At 49.7% G+C, this 16,555-nt stretch overlaps 1 protein-coding gene across 1 annotated transcript in view; it reads left to right on the forward strand.

Moving 5' to 3' along the window:
- The window catches only part of PHB (prohibitin), a 657,015-nt gene that overhangs the window by 506,019 nt on the left and 134,441 nt on the right, over nt 1-16,555 (forward strand). The window lies entirely within an intron of this gene.

Below are 16,555 nucleotides of genomic sequence, written 5' to 3' on the forward strand. Positions count from 1 at the left end.
TGAGTCATACACTCAGCGGCTTTGCACACCGAGTGTATGATACGGGAGCGTGCCCGCAAGGTAACCCCCTCGGAAGAGAGCTTCCCAGAGGGGGCTAGCTATTGTGGGATGGGGCTGAGACGGCCGCTGTGGGACCCCAGAAGAGGATGTTCGGGGCCACTCTGTGCAAAACTAACTGCACAGTGGAGGTAAGTGAACCTTTAGTATCACTTTAGGGTTGTGTGATGTTTGGATTGACTTTGTCTAAAAGGCAGGTCAAAAGTATACTGTGTGATGATGCTACTTGAAGTTTTCGGTAACTTGGTACAATGTTTTAGTTCACAAAAATACGTGCCTTATTTTCATCAAATCTCAACTTACAATATTTTCAGCCTTATGGCCCGTACACACGATCCGTATACCGACGGATCGTATGACTTTTTTCGCTTAATAGTCGCAAGTAAAATGAAATAGGTTATTAAAGTCACGAAAATTCTTGTACGACCGAAAAAAATAATCGGAAGTGATGTCATGTGTTGTAATGCATTTGTATTGTATTTTCGGACGACAACTGTACTGACTAAACGAAAATCGTACGATCTGACATCGTACGAGGAAAATTTTCGTGCAGGTCTGATCGAATAATATCGGATGAACTATCGTGATCGGCTCTCGAAAGTAGTGTACACACGATCCGAAAATCGTACGATCCTTCATCGGACGATCGTTTTCGTCCGATATTCGGATCGTGTGTACGGGCCATTAGCCTCTTTGGAACCAAAAGTCCCTGAAAATCACAGCCCATCCACACCGCACCCACCAATCAGCGGCCAGCTGCCGAAATGATCTGTTCTACGCTTCTAATATTTGCTCCGCCCACCACCGCCTCTCAGCCAATCAGTATTGCTGTAACCCACCCTCCTCCTGCAGCCCGTCACATTTGACAAGAAGATGCAGGCAGAGATGAAAGCGTGGCTGTGCTGTATTGAGGCGGGCGGGAGTGTCCTCTGCTCGGCTCTGTTCCCTGCACTTACCATGATCTGGAGAGTAGACATGTGCAATTCGTTTAGTTTCTAATTAGTTTTTTAACGAAAATTCAGAAATTCGTTAACTTCGAATTTTCGTATTAACAAATTTTTTTATTTCCGAATTTTCGGACTTCCGAACGTTTAACATTTCCGAATTTTCGTATTTCCGAATTTTTAAATTTTCGAAATTTCGAATTTTAAATTTTTCGAATTTTTCAATATTCGAATTTTCAAATGTTCTAAAATTGAAAAATTTGAAAATGAAAAATTCGAAAATAGAAATATTCAAAAATTCTGAATTTTTGAATTTTCGAATTTCCCGAATTTACGAAAAAAGCAAAAAAAAACGAATAAAACAGCAAAAAATTTTTTTTCGATTTTTCATAATTTCCAAAAAAAAAGAAAAGGAAACGAAAACAATTTTATTTTTTTTAATTTCCTGAATTTCCGAGAAAAAAACAAAACGAAAATAACATAAATGAAAAAAACGATTTTTTTTGGCAGTGCACATTAATACTGGAGAGCCTGCTTCTCCTCTGTCAGGACCGGGGCTGCTGTGACTCTGACAAGGAGTGAGGCAGAGCAGGCTTTCTGTGATGGCCCCCTTCTCCAGTCAGCAGCACAAGCAGAGAGATCAAAGACACACAGACAGGGCTGTGTGCATTCTTCCTCGGCAGGACTGAGCGGTTTGCAGAAGGGGACTGAATTGCAGGTAATCATTGTGCAGTAACCCTTCATTGTGCAGTAACCCTTCATTGTGCAGTAACCTAATGTAAAGTGTAGTAACTAGGGTTGTCCCGATACCAAGCATTTGCCCGAGTACTTGTACTCGGGGCAAATGCTCCCGATGCTTCACCCGATACTTGTACTGTCGGCGGTGATCAGTGCGTGGGGAAGTTACAAGCACCGATCACCGCTGTATAGATTTCAAATTAATTTCTCCGCTTCTCTCTACACCCCTCCCCCGCGCGGCTTTCAGCTGCTTTAAAATCAGCGGTGATCAGTGCTTGTAACTCCCCCACACACGATCACCACTGACTGTCCTGTGTCCTCCTCCAGCCCCCCTCCGTTTTGCTGCAGTCTGTCTCCCTCCCTCCATGTATCCCGCCGTGTATCCCACCGTGTATCCCGCCGTGTATTCCGCCATGTATCCCGCTGTGTTTCTCTCCCCTTCCGTGCTCCTCCTCCACCCCCTGGAAATGTCAGGATGGAGAGCGGGCAGGCCCGTCGGAACAGGAGAGGCAATGCAAGCAATTGCTTGGGGCCCTGAGCTGGAAGGGGGCCCCCAACTAGCGGGGCCCGCAGCCGAGTGGGGCCCGGTGAGGATGAATAGGATCCGCAGAGCGCTCCGGAGCCTCGGCCTAGGAAAGTCCCCGGCTTCGGCCTGAAGACCATCCGGACACTGGCTGTGGGAAGCCGCTCATCGCCTGGGTACTGCGGGACGCCATAGACTCCTGACAGCTTGACAGGTCAGTGACACGCCCCCTTTTGCAACAAGCCTCCTCTGCAGATTTAAAGGAGAGGTTCACCCTAAAAACGACTTTCTCTTATTACATTTGCCCCCCACATTACAATACAATTATGCCTATTAGTTTTTTTTTTGATGCTTTACATACCTTAATACAGCATATTCACCCGTGGCTTCCGGGTTGCGAGTCCCGCGGGAGTGGGCGTTCCTAACATGCTGGTGATTGACGTTTTGACAAAAAACGAGCTCCCCCCGTCGCGTAAGCCGCGTCACGATTGGCGAAAGGAGCCGAACGGCGAGTCGGCGCTATACTGCGCATCGCCATTCGGCTCCTTTCGCCAATCGTGACGTGGCTTACGCGACGGGGGGAGCTCGTTTTTGTCAAAACGTCAATCACCAGCATGTTAGGAACGCCCACTCCCGCGGGACTCGCAACCCCGAAGCCACGGGTGAATATGCTGTATCAAGGTATGTACAGCATCAAAAAAACCTAATAGGCATAATTGTATTGTAATGTGGGGGGCAAATGTAATAAGAAAAAGTCGTTTTTAGGGTGAACCTCCCCTTTAATCATTAGGAACATTCTTCTGGTGCATGCTGGAAGATATGAATTATAAATAAATAATGTTTATTTAGTGTTCCCCTGCAAAGTCTAAACCAGGGGTGGGGAACCTACGGCCCGCATGCGGCCCGCGAAATCATTCCATCCGGCCCCCCGTCACTTGCTGGATGCTCTGCTTTGTCAGCGGCTGTTTAGAACTCTCTCTGCACTACACATGAGAGCAGACGAGGGAGAGGGGCGGGGACTCTACACAGACACAAGCTCCTCATGAAGCCAGCAGCCTGCACGGACGTCCTGTGTAAGTTATGCTTCTTGTCACTCACAACAGATTCGTGTGACTTCCCTTCCCTGCTGATTTCCAGGAGCAGACTGCGACTGTGTGTTTGTGTGTGGGATCGGCATGGGGAGGGGGGACAATGATGGCATCCTAACTGCACTTGGGAGAAATTACACATGCCACATTTTACTGTGTGTAAATATATACGGGGGAGTGAGTGCCTGATCTTGGGTGGAAGAGAGAAGAGTTGTGGTTATGCACACTGTCACTCGCTGATCTAGGGGAGGGAGTTGCACACTGTGACAGACTGATCTGTGTGGGGAGGTTAGGTTGTTTTTGTGCACACTGTGATCACCCAGTATGTCCCCTAATATAATCCCACACCCCAAGTCATTCTGTTCCCTAATACAGTCCTCCCATTTCCCAGGTCAGTCTGTCCCCCATTATAATCCCCCCATGTCAGTATGTACCCCAGAACGATCCATCTAGGTCAGTCTGACTGACCTGTGTGGATTGTACTGAGGAACAGACTGACATGGGGGGATTATAATGGGGGACAGACTGACCTGGGGGCAGTGGCAGAACTAGCATGATCACAAAGGTCGCCCACGGAGCCCAGGCCCCAGAAGCACCACAGAGCTCAGCAGCCCCACAGAGCCCAGCAGCACCACAGAGCCCAGCAGCACCACAGAGCCCAGCAGCACCACAGAGCCCAGCAGCCCCACAGAGCCCAGCAGCCCCACAGAGCCCAGCAGCACCACAGAGCCCAGCACCACAGAGCTTAGCACCACAGAGCCCAGCACCACAGAGCCCAGCAGCCCCACAGAGCCCAGCAGCACCACAGAGCCCAGCACCACAGAGCCCAGCAGCCCCACAGAGCCCAGCACCACAGAGCTTAGCACCACAGAGCCCAGCACCACAGAGCTCAGCAGCCCCACAGAGCTCAGCAGCCCCACAGAGCCCAGCAGCCCCACAGAGCTCAGCAGCAACACAGAGCCCAGCAGCCCCACAGAGCCCAGCAGCCCCACAGAGCCCAGCAGCACCACAGAGCCCAGCACCACAGAGCCCAGCACCACAGAGCCCAGCAGCACCACAGAGCCCAGCAGCACCACAGAGCCCAGCAGCACCACAGAACCCAGCAGCACCACAGAGCCCAGCACCACCACAGAGCCCAGCAGCCCCACAGAGCTCAGCAGCCCCACAGAGCTCAGCAGCACCACAGAGCTCAGCAGCACCACAGAGCTCAGCAGCAACACAGAGCCCAGCAGCCCCACAGAGCCCAGCAGCCCCACAGAGCCCAGCAGCACCACAGAGCCCAGCACCACAGAGCCCAGCACCACAGAGCTCAGCAGCCCCACAGAGCTCAGCAGCCCCACAGAGCTCAGCAGCCCCACAGAGCCCAGCAGCCCCACAGAGCCCAGCAGCACCACAGAGCTCAGCAGCAACACAGAGCCCAGCAGCCCCACAGAGCCCAGCAGCACCACAGAGCCCAGCAGCCCCACAGAGCCCAGCAGCACCACAGAGCCCAGCACCACAGAGCTTAGCACCACAGAGCCCAGCACCACAGAGCTCAGCAGCCCCACAGAGCTCAGCAGCCCCACAGAGCTCAGCAGCCCCACAGAGCCCAGCAGCCCCACAGAGCCCAGCAGCCCCACAGAGCTCAGCAGCAACACAGAGCCCAGCAGCCCCACAGAGCCCAGCAGCACCACAGAGCCCAGCAGCACCACAGAGCCCAGCAGCACCACAGAACCCAGCAGCACCACAGAACCCAGCAGCACCACAGAGCACAGCAGCACCACAGAGCCCAGCAGCACCACAGAGCCCAGCAGCACCACAGAGCCCAGCCCCACAGAGCTCAGCAGCCCCACAGAGCACAGCAGCCCCACAGAGCTCAGCAGCCCCACAGAGCACAGCAGCCCCACAGAGCTCAGCAGCCCCACAGAGCTCAGCAGCCCCACAGAGCTCAGCAGCCCCACAGAGCTCAGCAGCCCCACAGAGCCCAGCAGCACCACAGAGCTCAGCAGCAACACAGAGCCCAGCAGCCCCACAGAGCCCAGCAGCCCCACAGAGCCCAGCAGCACCACAGAGCTCAGCAGCACCACAGAGCCCAGCAGCCCCACAGAGCCCAGCAGCACCACAGAGCCCAGCAGCACCACAGAGCCCAGCAGCACCACAGAACCCAGCAGCACCACAGAACCCAGCACCACCACAGAGCCCAGCACCACCACAGAGCCCAGCAGCACCACAGAGCCCAGCCCCACAGAGCCCAGCAGCACCACAGAACCCAGCAGCACCACAGAGCCCAGCAGCACCACAGAGCTCAGCAGCCCCACAGAGCTCAGCAGCCCCACAGAGCCCAGCACCACAGAGCCCAGCAGCACCACAGAGCCCAGCCCCACAGAGCTCAGCAGCCCCACAGAGCCCAGCACCACCACAGAGCCCAGCAGCACCACAGAGCTCAGCAGCACCACAGAGCTCAGCAGCCCCACAGAGCCCAGCAGCCCCACAGAGCCCAGCAGCCCCACAGAGCCCAGCAGCACCACAGAACCCAGCAGCCCCACAGAGCCCAGCACCACAAAGCTCAGCAGCCCCACAGAGCCCAGCAGCCCCACAGAGCCCAGCAGCACCACAGAGCCCAGCAGCACCACAGAGCCCAGCAGCACCACAGAACCCAGCAGCACCACAGAGCCCAGCACCACCACAGAGCCCAGCCCCACAGAGATCAGCAGCCCCACAGAGCCCAGCAGCACCACAGAACCCAGCAGCACCACAGAGCCCAGCAGCACCACAGAGCTCAGCAGCCCCACAGAGCTCAGCAGCCCCACAGAGCCCAGCACCACAGAGCCCAGCAGCACCACAGAGCCCAGCCCCACAGAGCTCAGCAGCCCCACAGAGCACAGCAGCCCCACAGAGCCCAGCACCACCACAGAGCTCAGCAGCACCACAGAGCTCAGCAGCCCCACAGAGCCCAGCAGCCCCACAGAGCCCAGCAGCCCCACAGAACCCAGCAGCCCCACAGAGCCCAGCACCACAAAGCTCAGCAGCCCCACAGAGCCCAGCAGCACCACAGAGCCCAGCAGCACCACAGAGCTCAGCAGCCCCACAGAGCCCAGCAGCCCCGCAGAGCTCAGCAGCACCGCAGAGCTCAGCAGCCCCACAGAGCCCAGCACCACAGAGCCCAGCAGCCCCACAGAGCCCAGCAGCCCCACAGAGCCCAGCAGCCCCACAGAGCTCAGCACCACCACAGAGACAGCACCACAGAGCCCAGCAGCAGCCCCACAGAGCCCAGCCGCACCTCAGAGCTCAGCACCACCACAGAGCCCAGCACCACCACAGAGCCCAGCAGCACCACAGAGCCCAGCAGCACCACAGAGCCCAGTACCACAGAGACAGCACCACAGAGCCCAGCCCCACAGAGCCCAGCACCAGCCCCACAGAGCCCAGCACCAGCCCCACAGAGCCCAGCACCAGCCCCACAGAGCCCAGCAGCACCACAGAGCCCAGCACCTCCAGAACCACAGAGCCCAGCACCAGCCCCACAGAGCCCAGCAGCACCACAGAGCCCAGCAGCACCAGAACTACAGAGCCCAGCACCACAGAGCCCAGCAGCACCACAGAGCCCAGTACCACAGAGCCCGCACCACAGAGCCCAGCAGCACCACAGAGCTCAGCACCACAGAGCCAGCACCACCGGAACCAGGGATTGAGGTGAGGGATTGCATTGTGCTTTTTGGGGGGTGAGGGACTGCAGATTGTGTTTTGGGGATTGGGGGAATTGCATTGTGGGGATTGTGTTTTTGTATCTACCATGACACAAAAACTTATACGTCTGGCATGCATTTTTTGACCAAATGTTTGACCAAATATAACAGGCTAATTTTTAAGTTGATAATTTTGTACGGCCCCCGAATGATGTTACAAAAATCCAAATGGCCCTTGGCAGAAAAAAGGTTCCCCACCCCTGGTCTAAACGCACATAGACGAATCGGTTCTGAATCCTAAGGGTCCTTTCACACTAGCGGACCGTTCGTCCGCTCATTACAAGTCCGTTTACGGACTTGTAATGAATCCCTATGGCATCGCGTCCGTTAGCGGATGGAGCATCCGCTAACGTCCGCGTCCGTCGGGATCCGCTTTTCCGAACGGAAGAAACCCTATTTTTCTTCCGTCCGGCGGAACGGATCGGATGCAGACGGATAGACGGTCCGTCTGCATCAGGTTCCCCATAGGGGACAGCGGAGCAGAGACAGGGCGGTCCCTGCACTGTGTGCGGGGACCGCCCTATCTGCCGACAGCTCAGCGGGGATGACGGAGGATCCCCGCTGAGCTTTGGCGGACACACGGGGCGGACACAGAAACGGTCCGCTCCGTGTGAAAAGACCCTAAGAATTAAGACAAATACCAAATGGTGAAAATCGGCATGTATACTATCTATAGAATTGCACTATCCTTTTAAAGGGTTTCTATTTTGTAAGGAACCATTTTTCGTCTGAATTCATTGGTTGATCTACACCATATGGAGCCCTCTTTTATATGTCATGCTATGCTGGGGCACTAGTGATTCATCTTGCCCCACCATCACCCCTTCCATCCACCCGGCTGTTGGTTTTCTGCTTGCTGTGGTTCTGCGCTGTGCGTGCGGGGGGGGCCTCCATGTCCATTTTGCTTGGGGCCCCCTAATTCCTTCAAACGGCCCTGTGAAAGCGGTACCATTATTTGCAAGGAAATTTGGCGTTTTATACTGTAGGCCTGTAATTTTTAGGAATAACTCACTTAAATCTGACCAAACAAGAGTCTAGTAGGCATCCCGGGTATGACATTTTTTTAAAAACAAAATTATAAATTATAATATAATAATTATAAATAATTCTAACAAATAATAATATAATAAAAAAAAAAATTATTCAATAATGTAATCAACTCAAAATCACTGAAATTTGCTCAGTTGCAGAATTGTCGCTGTCATTACAAATTATAAATAATTCTAACAAATAATAATATAATAAAAAAAAAAATTATTCAATAATGTAATCAACTCAAAATCACTGAAATTTGCTCAGTTGCAGAATTGTCGCTGTCATTACTTTTATTTTTTATGACGAAATTCCCCACAAATCGCTATCGCTCATTTCTGCAAGTGATTATAATTTATTATCGCTGTTTTCTAGCTGCTCTAAAACCATTTTTGACATAAAGGGACACTTTTGGTTGCTATGGACAATCTACAGTTTGCAGGCAGAAAGAACAGTTTTTATTATATAAAAGAACATGTAGGACACTGGGCAGACCACTAGGGACAAGGGGGGTTTGTATTTTTTACATACAGTACTGTAATCTATAAGATTACAGTATACTGTATGTAAGGTGTTTGTCTACCTTTTTAAATTTGGTGCCGTTCTCCGCCCCCGTGCGTCGTAACGTCGCAGGGAACGGAGATCGGCGGCACACAGAGGCACTGTGTGAATCCAGCGAGCACCCGCTCGCTCACACAGCGCGGTGGCATCGCTGGATCCAGGGACAAGGTAAGTAAACCCTGCCTATGGATGCTGCGAGGCGAGCCCGAGTCTGACTCGGGGTTACCGATCGCAGAAAAAAAAATGTAACCCCGAGTCAGACCCGGGAATACCGCCAGGGGGGGTTAAATGCCCTCTTTCCTGTGAGCATGCCCAGCATCAGGGATGCACGACAATGCATACTAGTCACAGAGAGACATGAGTAATCAGCCATAGCCAAAAGTCCATGATCTGAAGAGCACACATGACACAGTGCCTTGAAAAAGTATTCATACCCCTTGAAATTTTCCACATTTTGTCATGTTACAACCAAAAACGTAAATGTATTTTATTAGGATTTTATGTGGTAGAACAACACAAAGTGGCACATAATTGTGAAGTGGAAGGAAAATGCTAAATGGTTTTCAATTTTTTTTTACAAATAAATATCTGAAAAGTGTGGCATGTATTTGTATTTAGCCCCCAGAGTAAATACTTTGCAGAACCACCTTTTGCTGCGATTACAGAGAGACATTTTTGCCAATTCTTCTTTGCAACATAGCTCAAGCTCTGTCAGATTGGATGGAAATCATCTGTGACCAGCAATTTTTAAGTCTTGCCACAGATTCTCAATTAGATTTAGGTCTGGACTTTGACTGGGCCATTCTAACACATGAATATGCTTTGATCTAAAACATTCCATTGTAGCTCTGGTTGTATGTTTAGGGTCGTTGTCCTGCTGGAAGGTAAACCTACGCCCCAGTCTCAAGTCTTTTGCAGACTCTATTAAGTTTTCTTCTAAGATTGCCCTGTATTTGGCTCCATCCATCTTCCCATCAACTCTGACCAGCTTCCCTGTCCCTGCTGAAGAAAAGTATCCCCACAACATAATGCTGACACCACCATGTTTCACGGTGGGGATGGTGTGTTCAGGGTGATGTACAGTGTTAGTTTTCTGCCACACATAGCGTTTTGCTTTTAGGCCAAAAAGTAAAATGTTGGTTTCATCTGACCATAGCACCTTCTTCCATATATTTGCTGTGTCCCCTACAGGGCTTCTTGCAAACTGCAAATTTGACTTCTGATGGCTTTCGTTCAACAATGGCTTTCTTCTTATCACTTTTCCATAAATCCAGATTTGTGGAGTGCACAACTAAGGCCGGGTACACACGAACAAACATGTATGGTGAAAGCGGTCCGTCGGACCGTTTTCACCATACATGTCTGCCAGAGGGCTTCTGTACGATGGTTGTACACACCATCGTACAGAAGTCCGCGCGTAAACAATACGCGGGGCGTGTCCGCGGTGTCGCCGCGTCGATGACGCAGCGACGTGGGCGGCCCGCCTTTAAAATGCTTCCACGCATGCGTCGAAGTCATTCGACGCATGCGAGGGACGGCGGGCGCCTGGACATGTACGGTAGGTCTGTACTGACGACCGTACATGTCCGAGCGGGCAGGATTCCAGCGGACTGTTTTAAAACAAGTCCAGGAATATTTGTCCGCTGGGAAAAGGCCCGGCGGGCAAATGTTTGCTGGAATTCGGCCCGCTCGCGCCCACACACGACCAAACATGTCTGCTGAAACTGGCCTGCGGACCAGTTTCAGCAGACATGTTTGGTCGTGAGTACGGGGCCTAATAGTTGTCCTGTGGACAGATTCTCCCACCTGAGCTGTGGATCTCTGCAGCTCCTCCAGAGTTACCATGGGCCTCTTGGCTGCTTCTCGGATGAATGCTCTCCTTGCCTGGTCTATCAGTGTAGGTGGACAGCCATGTCTTGGTAGGTTTGCAGTTGTGCCATATTCTTTCCATTTTTGAATGATGGGTTGAATTTGTAATCTGTAAGATGTTCAAATCTTGGGATATTTTTTTTATAACTTAACTCTGCTTTAAACTTCACCACAACTTTATCCCTGACCTGTCTGGTGTGTTTCTTGGCCTGCATGATGCTGTATGTTCACTAAGGTTCTCTAACAAACCTACGAGAGCTTCACAGAACAGCTGTATTTATACTGAGATTAAATGGACTCTATTTACTAATTAGGTACATTTTGAAGGCAATTGGTTCCACTAGATTTTAGTTAGGGGTATCCGAGAAAAGGTGGCTGAACATAAATACATGTAGCGGGGTATCACCCTTTTAATGTGATATAAAAGACTACTTTTTGCTGATCGAGAAGGATCTCAGCTCCCTCCTGTGGCTAAATTATGTTATAACCACCTGCTGCTTACTTTTGCCCTGATACTGCAGAGAATGTTGGGAAATTGAGTGCAGGGAGAAAAGAGACTCCATTTGCCCTGGCTTGTTATAGATTACATTACCCAGAGAGCAACTGTACAATCTCAGAGGCTTTGCTCCCCGCACGGCCTGCTGGGAGAGGTAATTTAAGGGAGAGGACATGTTTGGCACGCTCTCTCTGGAACGCCTCTTACAACTCTGGAGGACACCGGTGCGAGGTGTCTTCCCGGGAGTCTAGGCTGGAATTGCGGCCTATCTACGTCCGGGCGGAGCGCCATTGAGAAGGAGAGATAGAACCTCTGATGGAGTGATCGGACAGGACTCCAGTACCCCTGCGACTTGTCTGAGAACTGGAGGCTGTCATCTTGAAGGACTGCGATCGGAGATCGTGGACGGAGTGATTCTGTAGGACAAGGCCTGAACTGATCGGGTGAGACAGGCACCTGCCCAAGCATACTTACTGTCTTGCAGGAGGGTGGATTGTTGATTTTTATCACTGTGGTTTGACTGTTCAGGAAATCCCCACCAATTACAATTTTTCCCCTTGGATTACACATTTTGTTCTTTTTCTTCTTTGCGCACCAACGCATGCCAACGCATACCTGGCCCGCCAAACCACGTTAGTTAGCTATATTACTCAAAGACTACCTATTTAGTTGTTGAATATTGTTGATATTCAATTTCATACTCGTTGATCGAGTAATTGGTTCTATTACACTGTGATTATTGTTCGTAGTGAGAGCTGGCAAGGCTTGGCAAGGAGGTACCTCAGTATAGATACCTTATTGAGGGAATCCCCTTGCTGCGTGCTTACACAGGTCTGCATAGCCATTATAAATTAAAGTGTATTTATTTGTTATTTCTGTTTCTGACTCTTGCAGGGCTCTGCAAGCTGTCTTATATTGTTTTACCTGTGTTTCTCTTGCTTTATTCTTTCAAGTAAAGGGTTACATTGGTTAAGCTGAAAGTTGTGTACAGTCTCTCTGTCATCCTGTGGGATCCATACAACTCAAGGTAACACTTAATTTACATAATTTACTGTGGTGTGTTGGGATATTGTGCCCTCCAACAAACTATTGGGGTCCACAATTCCCACTATACCAGTTGTGCCAAGGGAGGGTTTTGAGCCAATTTCAGAGGGTTGGCAACCAGAGTGTAGACCCAAAACAAACCAGCAGCTCCTTTGGGGGTAGTGCTACATACATGCCACACATGTTCTGATATTTATTTGTAAAAAAAAAAAACATTTATAATTTTCCTTCTACTTCACAATTATGTGCCACTTTGTGTTGGGCTATCACATACAATCCCAATACAATACATTTATGTTTTTGGTTGTAACATGACAAAATGTGGAAAATTTCAAGGTGTATGAATACTTTTTCAAGGCACTGTACATATAAAAACTGAATTCCATAATCAAACATTTTGGGGTGTATAAACACTTTCTACAGAACACCTGTTTAACCACATCAGTACCATTAGGTAGATTCAGGTAGAATGGAATAAAGTTACGGCGGCGTAGCTTAGCGTGTTTAGGCTACGCCGCCGTAAGTTAGCTAGGCAAGTAATGATTCTCAATGTACCTGCCTGCTAATATACGGCGGTGTAGCCTAAAGCGGGCAGGCGTAAGGGTGCCGAATTCAAATCTGTGTTAGGGGGGCGTGTTTAATGGTAATAAGGCTTGACCTTAAGTTTTTGAAGATTTTTTGTTACTGCGCAAGCGCCGGGCGCCTACAATTCCCAGTGTGCATTGCGGCTAAGTACGCCGCACGGGCCTATTGATTTTGACGTGGACGTAAACGACGTAAATCCCGATTCACGGACGACTTACGCAAACGACGTAAAAAATTTGAATTTCGACGCGGGAACGGTGGCCATTGACATTACTATTCCACTAGGGACTAGCTCTAACTTTACGCGGCCTATCTCTTACGTAAACGGCGTAAAAGTACTGCGTCGGCCGGGGGTACGTTCGTGAATCGGCGTATCTCCTCATTTACATATTCTACGCCGACCGCAATGGAAGCGCCACCTAGCGGCCATCCAAAATATTGCAATCTAAGATAGGACGGCGCAAGCCGTCGTATCTTAGATATGTTTAAGCGTATCTCTGTTTGAGCATACGCTTAAACATAGGTCGGCGTAGATTCTGAGTTAGGTCGACTTATCCACTGATAAGTCGGCCTAACTCTACCTGAATCTACCTACATGTATCTTCACCCCCTTCCTGCCAAAGCCAATTTTCAGCCTTCAGTGCTGTCTCACTTTGAATGACAATTGTGCAGTCATGCAACACTGTACCCTGTATCGGAAGCCGACGCGGGTAGTCAGACATGCCAGAGATCAGCATAGTCGGAGGCAGAAGAACAGGATCAGAAACCAGAAGAAACGTCAGCCGGGCAAAATTCTTTCACAGGCACACGGCAGAAAAACTCCAGATATTATGACAAGGGGAAGGCAAGAAAAGGAATGAACAAGGCAGTTTAAATAGTCACAAGGGGCTGGCTGTTGGCAGGACAGACGAGCAGATAATGATAACCAGGTGAGCCTCTGAGGAATCATTTGAGTGCTGACAATTATCCGACAGCTAAGCAGCCTGAGCACAGAGAAGAGAGCTGCAAAGAGCCCAGCCCTGACATATGGGCACTGATGATAAAGCACTGAGGAGGCTGCACTGATGAAGCGGCACTTATATGTAGCACTGATGGGCACTGGTAAGCTGCACCAATGAGAACTAATTGGTACTGAGTGAGCTGCGCTAATAATCAGGGCACCGATGATCCATGTCCTGATTATCAGTGTAAACAATGGGGGTTATTTACGAAAGGCAAATCCACTTTGCACTGCAAGTGCAGTCGCTGTAGATCTGAGGGGGACATGAAAGGAAAATAAAAAACAGCATTTTTAGCTTGCACATGATTGAATGATAAAATCAGCAGAGATTCCCCTCATTTCTGATCGTCCCCTCAGATCTACAGCGACTGCACTTGCAGTGCACTTGTAGTGCAAAGTGTATTTGCCTTTCGTAAATAACCCCCAATGTCTGTTTATATGTGACCAACTGTGATTGGATACAGCTGATCACATGGCAAAGGGCCACTGTGATTGGCTATTTACTGCAATCTGTAGTCAGCTGTATCCAACGGACACAATGATCACAGAGTGCACCTGATTCGCTGTCTTTCAGCTGGAGTGTGGGCAGTAATTGTTCATACAGTGTGAACATTTTTAACGCACTGGTCCATCTGACATGCCATGCAACCTGTGACAATGTGACTACATCACTTCCAGTGCGACGGGAGTCCTGATCAGCACAAACCCTTGGGTCAAGCAGCCAGTGCACCCAAAATAGTGTTCTAGCATAGGCACAAAGATAACCCCAGGTTATAGCAAAAAAAAGGTACAATTCTTTCCCTTTCTATAAGTCTAATTACGAAATAAGCCAGGTGAAAGGCTAATTGCAGCCTCAAGGAAGTGTATCTGTGTTTACGCCTATCCTGAGTGAAAGAGGTTGCAGGTGTGCCAGAAACCAGTTAAACTGTACCCATTGTGTTGGCTAATTTTATCAATGGAATGTATCTGCTTTTGGATGATATCCAGAGTGAGAGAGATTATAGCATAGCAGGAATTCAAATAAGAGTGACGTTATGCTGATTTCCCCATGTACCCTACAAAATAAAGATAATGCCATATCAATACTGAGATAAAAAGAAGGTGTAAACACAAAGGGAACAGTCTGCCATAAACAGTTTTACATAGCTCTGTTACATCGTGGAGCCCATGGCTGTCCTCTAAACTGAATAAAAAACTGGCTATTGAAGCAGAAATAATTTTGTCAATATGATAAAAAATATTTCCAGTAAGAATTATTGCATTTCGTTCTGTAGATCCCCAGGTGCAAGGACACACAGGACCACTCAAATGCCAATAATGACATTCCGGCCTTTTGGCTGGGATGGCTGGCTGTATAGTACCCCTACTGGTATGATGGGGGACCTGAAGGATCTTTTTGTGGGAACAGAAAACCGATGTGCCCACTGGGTCATGTGGGGGCCAGGAGTAAATCCCTGGTGGAAGATTCTGAGGAGCCCAGTGGCTCCTGATTTGACTTAGCTACCTTGTATGGTCAGGTGCTGGAAAGGCAGAGTGTCCAGTGTCAAGTGCCCAAAGGGAGTGGCATCCTAGGGATGCCGGAGTTGCATTAGGAGGGTGGGATACCACTGTGTGAAATAGTCTTGGCTTTTTTTCTGCACTACGCCTCATGGGCTAAGCTTTTTTGCAGATACGAGGCAACTTTTGTTATTAGGCTGTAAGGTCTAGCCATTGTACCTAGCACTGGAACTTTTTTTTATGTTTTTTTTGTTGTTTTACGGAGTTCCGGCCACAATATTAAAAATATAAACTTTTTAAATATGAAAACCCCTGTAATACACAAACTTAATGTATTCTACTACAGTTAGTCTGTAAACTAAGGTCCGTTTTGTTAGGTTTTTACAGCATTTAGACACTTTATAAAACAGAAATTGACTGGGGCCATCTTAAGTGTGGGCATCATGAAGCCAGACTGTATGACTTCCTGGATTTCAGCCTCGCACATGCTCAGTGCTGTACAAGCAGTGTAATGGTTTCAGATCAGGTTTCAATAGCAATGGGAGTGCCAGAGGAAGTTACCGCCCCTTATCTATGCAAACCTCTCCTCCTCCTTCCAGGAACCAGTAAATATACGAAATCATTTGTTCCTGTGCAGATATATCTACATAACAAGATGATATATATCTCTTGTTATATATGTGGTGTGTATACATATACCAGACATGTGCACTGTCAATAAATTAATTTTGTTTAGTTCCGTTTCGCATTAGCCGTTATTTCGTATTTTGTGCCCGAAACTCAATTCGGATTCGTACGCTCATAATGGGCACAGCAGGAGTACAGCCACAGGAAGTCAGCACAGAACAGGGATGGTGGGAACCCTTCATGAGAGGTTCCCACCATCCCTGCACTGACTTCCCGGGTCTGTACACCAGCTGTGCTCATTATGAGGGGTTCCCACCATCCCTGCACTGAGTTCCCGGGTCTGTACCCCCGCTGTGCCCATTATGAGGGGTTCCCACCATCCCTGCACTGAGTTCCCGGGTCTGTACACCCGCTGTGCCCCATTATGAGGGGTTTCCACCATCCCTCTGCTGAGTTCCCGGGTCTGTACACCCGCTGTGCCCCATTATGAGGGGTTTCCACCATCCCTCTGCTGAGTTCCCGGGTCTGTACACCCGCTGTGCCCCATTATGAGGGGTTCCCACCATCCCTGTGCTGAGTTCCCGGGTCTGTACCCCCCGCTGTGCCCCAATATGAGGAGTTCCCACCATCCCTGTGCTGAGTTCCCGGGTCTGTACCCCCCGCTGTGCCCCATTATGAGGGTTTCCCACCATCCCTGTGCTGAGTTCCCGGGTCTGTACCCCCCGCTGTGCCCCATTATGAGGGGTTACCACCATCCCTGTGCTGAGTT

This window comes from Rana temporaria, chromosome 12 (assembly GCF_905171775.1).
Source record: "Rana temporaria chromosome 12, aRanTem1.1, whole genome shotgun sequence".
NCBI lineage: Eukaryota > Metazoa > Chordata > Amphibia > Anura > Ranidae > Rana > Rana temporaria.